Here is a 9,051-nt window from a genome sequence, read left to right on the forward strand (position 1 = left end):
TTATCTTGAACAGAATGTAATTTTGAAGTCATATTGGCAAATTGTCAAGTTATCTGTGGGTACAAATTATAAAATATTGGATATAAAGCCAGACCAGACCCAGTGGCTCTGGCCGAGCATGGTGGCTCACACCTGTAATCCCAGCACTTTGGGAGGCCAAGGCGGGTGGATCACTTGAGGTCAGGAGTTCAAGGTCAACCTGGCGAACATGGGGAAACCCCGTCTCTACTAAAAATACAAAAATTAGCCAGGCATGGTGGTGCTCTCTTGTAATCCCAGCTACTTAGGAGGCTGAGGCTGGAGAATCGCTTGAACCTGGGAGGCGGAGGTTGCAGTGAGTCCAGATAGTGCCAGTGCACTCTAGCCTGGGTGGCAGGGGAATATACCATCTCAAAAACAAAACACAACACAACACATGAGTTTTCATTGACGATTTTTTTCTTTCCAGACTTGAACTGGCTCTTGGGGGCCCACATGGAGTAGAGGGTGACTTTCTGTAGGTGACTTCCAACCTCTCTAGAGCAGGGAGTAACACATCACATGTGGGTTACTTCAAGATCCTAGCTGCTTCTGCTCCTAGGATCTGACAGCTGTTTGGGACAGGGACACTTTTTGCTGTTATTGATCTCTAAACTCTTAGACTGTAAGAGCTAGAAGTGACCTTTAAGGTCATTTAATCCAACTGTTCCTTTTATACTTAAAGCAAGTCTTTTAACATCCTTGCCAAGGGCTCCAGCAATTTTGGTCAAACACTTCTATCTAGTGTTTACACTTAGGAATAATCTTAGGTGAGAACAAAGATCCCGATTCCATTTACTGAGGAAGGCTTTTGTGCAGGAGGTAAGTTTTGGTGTGGTTAATGTATTCAATTTAAATGTAATTCAGTTCAATTAAAAAAGATGAAAAGGAAACTTGACTAATGCTTTTTTTATGTCAAATGAAACAATATTGTGGATGAATAATCAAGAATATTTCTTTGGAATACAGATAAATGGTAAACACTAATCCTAAATATCCATCATATTTGCCATCATAATTTAAAAAATCCGAAATGCCAGACCACAATAGCAAAATACTTAATAGTGCTGCCAACCCCAGTAAGCCATCATGCCTTGTTTCCACCAACACAAACAGATTTTATGGCCCAGTCTTTACATGAATCACTCTGTGAAAATGATAGCAAATGTAATAACCCCAGACAGCTGCAATTATCTAAATGTCTCCCTATTAGCCATTTGAATGGCTGAAGCCTTATAATCAAATTAGAGTGAATGCTAATTGAAATCTAATAGAGCTTACATCCATGTGATTAGATATCAGAATTTGATTCCAATATTGTTAAATTACAGACAGGGCCCATCAAGTCACACTAAAATGCGGTAACCTCAATGACAAAAGGAGATGGATTCTTTCAATAAAGAGATCAAGCTGGAACCGGTTTGTATGGTGTTATCGCCACCTCCTGGGACTTAGTGGAACTGCAGAGACAATTTTTCCTTGGACGCGGGCACTATTTTCTTTTCCCTTTTCCCCTTTCCTTTCCTTTTCCTTTCCTTTCCCTTCCTTTTCCTTTCCTTTCCTTTTCCTTTCCTTTCCCCTCCCTTCCCCTCCCTTGCCCTCCCCTCTCCTTTTTCCTTTCCTTTCCTTTTTTGACTGAGTCTCGCTCTGTTGCCAGACTGGAGTGCAGTGGCGCGACCTCAGCTCACTGCAACCTCCGCCTCCCTGGTTCAAGCGATTCTCCTGCCTCAGCCTACTGAGTAGCTGGGACTCCAGGCGCCTGCCACCACACCTGGCTAATTTTTGTATTTTTAGTAGAGATGGGGTTTTACCATGTTGGCCAGGATGGTCTCCATCTCCTGACCTCGTGATCCACCCGCCTTGGCCTCCCAAAATGCTGGGATTATAGGTGTGAGCCACTGCGCCCAGCCTTTTCTTTCTTTTTGAGATAGAGTATCCTTCTGTTGCCCAGGCTGGAGTGCACTGGTGTGATCACAGGTCATTGCAGCCTCAACCTCCTGAGCTCAAGCAATCCTGCCATCTCAGCCTCATGAGTATCTGGGACTGCAGGTGTGTGCAACTACACCCAGCTAATTTTTGCGTTTTTCATAGAGACAGGGTCTCACTATGTTGCACAGGCTGGTCTCAAACTCCTGGACACAAGCGATCCATCTACCTTGGCCTTCCAAAGTGCTGGGATTACAGGCGTGAGCTACTGCACCTGGCCTACATAGAAATTTAAATATTTGCATATTGGATTTGGCCCAAAATTAGCCTATTTATTTATTTATTTAGTTTTTTGAGATGGAGACTCACTCTGTCACCCAAGCTGGAGTGCAGTGGTATGATCTCCACTCACTTCCACCTCTGCCTCCTGGGTTCAATCGATTCTCCTGCCTCAGCCTCCTGAGTAGCTGGGACTACAGGCACACGCCACCATGCTCCGCTAATTTTTGTATTTTTAGTAGAGACGAGGTTTTACCATGTTGGCCAGGATAGTCTTGATCTCACAGCCTTGTGATCTACCCGCCTTGGCCTCCCAAAGTGCTGAAATTACAGGCGTGAGCCACCGTGGCCAGCCAGCCTGATTTTTTAAAATTATAATTTCCTTTTTTACATTTTTTTATTTCAATAGTTTTTGGGGTACAGGAGGCTTTTGGTTACATGGATAAGTTCTTTGGTGGTGATTTCTGAGGTTTTAGTGCACCTGTCACCTGAGCAGTGTACACTGTACCCAATATGCAGTCTTCCATCCTTCATTGGCCTCCCAGCCTTCCCCTACAAGTCCCTAAAGTTCATTGCATCATTCTTGTGCCTTTGTGCCCTCATAGTTTAGCTCATACTTATAAGTGAGAACATAAATTATAATTTTCTTTACTCCAGTGTGTATTCCTGAACCATGCTGAATTGTTAATAAGGCAAGAATATAAACATATAAATGAAAAAGTTTGAATAAAACTTATAGGAAAAGCAAAGAAATATGATTTGAAACATTTAGCAAGGGTTAAATACATCTGAAGTGATAAAAAGCTTACTTCTATGCCAGCATTATGGCTAGTGACAGGCAGAACAATGCTGTCCCCCCGCCCCACTGCCTGCCCCCAGATAGACGTCTTAGTCCTAATTCTTAGAATTTGTGATTATGTTAGGTTATATGGCAAAAGGGAATTTAGGCTGCAGATAGAATTAAGGATGTTAATCAGATGACCTTGAGATAGGGAGATTAGCCTGTCTTATCCAAGTGGGCCCAGTGTAACCATAAGAGTACTTATAAACAGAGGAGGAAGGCAGAAAAGAAACAGGGAAATGGCAATGTGAAAAAGACATGGCCTGATGTTGCTGGCTTTGAAGGTGGAGGGATGAGGCCACAAGCCAAGCGATGCTGGAAAAAGATCAGGAAATCGAGTCTTCTCTAGAGCCCCAGAAGGAGCACAGTTCTGCTGCTCCCTTGATTTCAGCCCAGTGAGATTCATTTTGGACTTCTGACCTTCAGAATTGTTACATAATACATTCATATTGTTTAAGCCACTAAATTTGTAGTAATTTGTTATGGCAGCAATGGGAAAACTTATACATGGATTGACAGAAGGGAAGCTGAAAGTGAAGAGGCAAGTAAAGATCAAGGCACTGTTACATATGGGCAAAGCAGTAGACATGGAATCAGAAATTCCTTGCTCTGCCAGTTACTGTTAGTACCTCTGTAACTTAGATAAGTTGCTTAACCTCTTTGTGTCTCAATACTTTTATCTGTATAAAGGGCTGATACTTCCTCAGATGGCTGTTGTGAGGAGGAAATGAGTCGATGTGAACCCTTACCACAGAGCCTTTGGAGAGCCCTAACACATGTGCACTGCTGTTGCTGCTGCCACTTACTATCACTATGACTGCCACAGGGTTAATGGTGGTTTTTTGTTGTTGTTTAATAAGTAGGTGTTTATTTACAAAATTATGTGTACCATATATACATAATTCAGACAAAATTCACAAGTGAAGGATTACAGATTAAAATTACATTAGATTTTTGCATATAACAAGGTTTTATTTAGCACATTCAATTAAACCCATGCCTCTGTAATCACATTGCATTTTTGGTGGTTCCTGCACAGTAGATGACAGGCCTTGGCTTACAGAAGTGAAAACAGACTATCTCAGTGTAAGCAATTATTCTTAAAACTTTGATTGACAACTTTGGCTCTAGGTTAGTAAAATTAAATTTGCTTATTAATCATGACTATTGGGTACCAATTTAGGGTGTCACTCTTTTATTAAGTTTTTGGAATGGGTCAGAATATGCAGAACTACACAATATTAAACATGGTGCTAGGCCAAGTGTGGTGGCTCACATCTGTAATCCCATCACTTTGGGAGGCCGAGGTGGGAGGATCACTTGAGGCCAGGAGTTCAAGACCAGTCTGGCAAACATGGTGAAACCCTGTCTGTACTAAAAATACAAAAATTAGCTGGGTGTTGTGGAGGACACCTATATTCCCAGCTACTCAGGAGGCTGAGACAGGAGAATTGCTTGATGCTGGAAGGCTGAGGCAGCAGTGAGACGATACTGTGCCACTGCATTTCAGCCTGGGAAACAGAGTGAGACTCTGTCTCAAAAAAAAAAAAAAAAAAAATGGTGCTAGTGTTTGCAATTGAGAATCTTCTCAATGCAAATTTTTTAGTTGATAGTTCTAATTAAAAGTGTCAGTTTTCATATTCTATATATAATTCCTATAATTATACATCATTTAAACTTTTTATTTTGAAAAAAATTTATGTTCATAAGAGGTTGCAAAATAGTATAGAGAGTTCCCTATATCCTTCACCCATCTTTCTTCAGTGCTAATATTATCAAACCCGGCAAAATGATGCTGGTACAATGTTAATCATAACTACAGATCTTATTCAGATTTCACAGTTCTTACATAACTTTTTTTCAGTATACAAGTTCTATGAAATTCTATCTCATATATAGGGTTGTGTAACCACTACCATGATCAGGATACAGAATTGTGCTATCATCACAAATAAACTCCTTGTATTACCCCTCATAGTCACACTGTCCCCTGTCCCTAAGCCCTGGCACTGACTGATCCATTTGCCATCATTATAATATTGTCATTTTGAGAATGTTATATAAATGGAATTATATAATATTTCAACTTTTGAGATTGGCTTTTTTCACTCAGTGTAATGCCTTTGAAATCTATCCACGTTGCTATATGTTTTAATAGTTTGTTCCTTCTTATTAATGAGTAGTGCACCATTATATGGGGGTACCAGTTTATCCATTCAACTGTTGAAGAATAATTGTTTACAGTTTTGGGCTCTTACAAATGAAACTGCTATAAATATTCATGTACAGGTTTTTGTGTGAACATAAGCTCTTTTCTTTTCTGAGACGGAGTCTTGCTCTGTTGCCCAGGCTGGCGTGCCGTGGTGCCATCTTGGCTCTCTGCTACCTCCGCCTCCCAGGTTCAAGCAATTCTCTGCCTCAGCCTCCTGAGTAGCTGGGATTGCAGGAGTCTGCCACCATGCCTGTCTAATTTTTTTGTATTTTTAGTAGAGACATGGTTTCACCATCTTGGTCAGGCTGGTCTTGAACTCCTGACCTGGTGATCCACCCACCTTGGCTCCCAAAGTGCTGAAATTATAGGCCTGAGCCACTGCGCCCAGCCCATAAACTTCATTTCTTTAGATAAAAGCCCAGTTTTGTAAGGTTTTAGGAGTTAAGATCATTGGTGTTAAAATACTTTGTAAATGGCAATGCTTACTTCAGATTTAAGGTGGGTTACTCTGAGATATATTAAGAATGATAAATAGTGACAAAAGGCTGAAACATTTGGGGAGAATACGTGGTAAGAGTTGGTAGCAAAGGGAACCCAGTTTTGAGTGTTTTACTTTGTAGAAAATAAAATGCTGTTAATGGAAAATGTGAGACTTAAGGGCAGCCTTTTATACAGTGGAAATGTGGGATTGAACTAAAAACAAAAGACTGAAATATCTTGGTACATTGGCAGTGCACCAGCTGCTGAAGGATGTACACAATTAGTGGAGAGAATATTAATAGGAAGAAAGATGAACAGAGACAGAAAGGCAGATTCATTCATTCATCTAGCAAATATTTATTGGGCCCCTACCTAGTGGCCATGCATTGTTGTTGAACCTAGACACACCCAGGAACAAGTCTCTTGGGTTATGAAGCTTATATTCTAGATAGAGTGAAAGACAGTAAACAAGGTAATATATAAGATAATGTCAGATAGTGATAAATAGTATGTACAAATATAAAATAGGGAAAGGAACTGGAGAGAGATTGGAGATGCTATTTTAGACTATATCGTCAGGAAGGCCTCCGTGTGGAGGTGATAGTTTTAGAAGTTTCTGGGGAGCTGAGATCATAGGAAGATAAGAATTGAGCCAAGACTTGGTTCACAGGAAGTTGTTGGAAGACAACATAGGAAATTATGACATCTGAACATAAACAAGACCAAATGCACAAAATGTAAGGACAAATATTAAAGTACATTAAGATGCAAATTTCTCTATGACAACAGTTACCTAAAAAAAAAGTTAAGCTGTAGACTTTGGTGCTTTTTTTTTTTTTTGAGATGGAGTTTTGCTCATGTTGCCCAGGCTGGAGCATAATAGCGCAATCACTGCAACCTCTGCCTCCCGGGTTCAAGCGATTCTCCTGCCTCAACCTCCTGAGTGAGTAGGTGGGATCATAGGCATGTGCCAGCATGCCCAGCTAATTTTGTATTTTTAGTAGAGACGGGGTTTCATTGTGTTGGCCAAGCTGGTCTCAAACTCCTGACCTCAGGTGATCCACCTGCCTTGGCCTCCCAAAGTGTGGGGATTATAGGCTTGAGCCAATGTGCCAGGCCAAGACTTTGAAATGATATTTAGGAGTGTAAATTAGCACAGTCAATTTCAAGACAATTTGTTATATACATTCATAGGAAGAAGGAAATTTTTGTTTTTGGGGGTCAGGGACCAAGTCATTATCAGGGTATGTTGCAATTCTTTTACTTTATATAACTGTGTCTTTCTGTGTTCTACAGAAAAACAGCTTGAAAATGGGGTACTATGCAAATGTCAGTATTGTTATTATTGATGATTTTGTGACTCCTACTGTGCCTTTCATGCACTATGATGATAAAATATATCCATTCTCTAAAGAAAGGCACTACGGCTGCAGTGAACCATGGTCATGCCACTTCACTCCCGCCTGGGCAACAGAGAAAGACCCTGTCCCAAATAAAGCAAAACAAAACAAAAACAAAACACTATCCTTATCCTTTTTATTTTCTTTTGTCAATATAGGCAGATAATAATGTTCAAGTTTTCTTGGAAGATCGGGGAAAAAAAATAGTGAAATAGATCATCTTCATTCCTGCATTATTTGTGTGCAGAGAGGGATGTTCCCATTCTACCATCCTCTGCAGCTTTTCTCTAGACAGGATGGATGATCCCACATTTCTACTAACTCTCTCTCTTTTCCAGGGTAGGAGGGTAAGGCAGGGCATTGGAAAGGGGTGAGCTTTAGGTCAGTTTTAATAAAACACAGTATTATAGATACAATGGAAGCCCCTTTCGAAGCTCTTTGCAATCTCAATTCCCTTACTCCTTTGCCAATATGTATTCTTCCTATATTTTCATACTTTTGGTACATATGAATGTATCTGTAAATAATGGATATAATAGGCCGGGCGCGGTGGCTCAAGCCTGTAATCCCAGCACTTTGGGAGGCCGAGACGGGCGGATCACGAGGTCAGGAGATCGAGACCATCCTGGCTAACACGGTGAAACCCCGTCTCTACTAAAACTACAAAAAACTAGCCGGGCGACGTGGCGGCGCCTGTAGTCCCAGCTCCCGGGAGGCTGAGACAGGAGAATGGCGTGAACCCGGGAGGCGGAGCTTGCAGTGAGCTGAGATCCGGCCACAGCACTCCAGCCTGGGTGACAGAGCGAGACTCCGTCTCAAAAAAAAAAAAAAAAAAAAAAAATGGATATAATACTATTATTACATCTTACATAAATGGCATCTTAAATGTATCCTTTTGCAAATTACTTTTCCGCTCACCATTATGATTTGAGATTTACTCATATGGATTCATGTTGTTCATTCACATAACTTCATTGCTATATTCTACATTTATTCATCCATTTCCTTACCGGTGATAGACAATACTATGGCGAACATTTTTTGTGTGTGTCCCCTTAGGCACATATATGATGGTTTCTTCAGGGCAGTGATACTCAAAGTGTGGTGCATGAACCAGCAGCATCAGTATGACCTGGAAGTTGTTAGAAATGTAAATTCTTGGGCTTTAACCCAGGCTTACAAAATCAGAAACTGGGGTGGGGTGGGGTGGGGCCTAACAAACTATTTTAATAAGTTCTCCAGTGATTATGATGCACACTAAAGTTTGAGAATTACTGTTCTTGCTATAATTTTACAAAATTGCTGGGTTATAGGATATGTGTATTTACACATTTATGAGATTTAGACAAATTGTCTTTAAAGTGATTGTGCTAATTTACACTCTTTTTTTAAAAAAAACTTCAGTAATGTTTTTGTTACTTTAATACATTGAATATTAATTTATTAAGCTGAAGTAACATCTCATCTGTCCACGCAGGCAGCCCTTGAAGACATTTTATTTTATTTTATTATTATTTTTTTTAAGATGAAGTCTCGCTCTGTCGCCCAGGCTGGAGTGCAGTGGTGCAATCTCAGCTCACTGCAGCCTCCACCTCCCGGGCTCACGCCATTCTCCTGCCTCAGCCTCCCGAGTAGCTGGGACTACAGGCGCCCGCCACCATGCCCGGCTAATTTTTTTCTGTTTTTAGTAGAGACGGGGTTTCACCGTGTTAGCCAGGATGGTCTGGATCTCCTGACCTCGTAATTCGCCCGCCTCGGCCTCCCAAAGTGCTGGGATTACAGGCGTGAGCCACTGCGCCCGGCCAATTTACAATCTTAAATATAATTTCTGGGCCGGGCGCGGTGGCTCAAGCCTGTAATCCCAGCACTTTGGGAGGCTGAGACGGGCGGATNNC

The sequence above is a fragment of the Rhinopithecus bieti genome, unplaced genomic scaffold (assembly GCF_001698545.2).
Source record: "Rhinopithecus bieti isolate Rb0 unplaced genomic scaffold, ASM169854v2 scaffold_2435, whole genome shotgun sequence".
Taxonomy (NCBI): domain Eukaryota; kingdom Metazoa; phylum Chordata; class Mammalia; order Primates; family Cercopithecidae; genus Rhinopithecus; species Rhinopithecus bieti.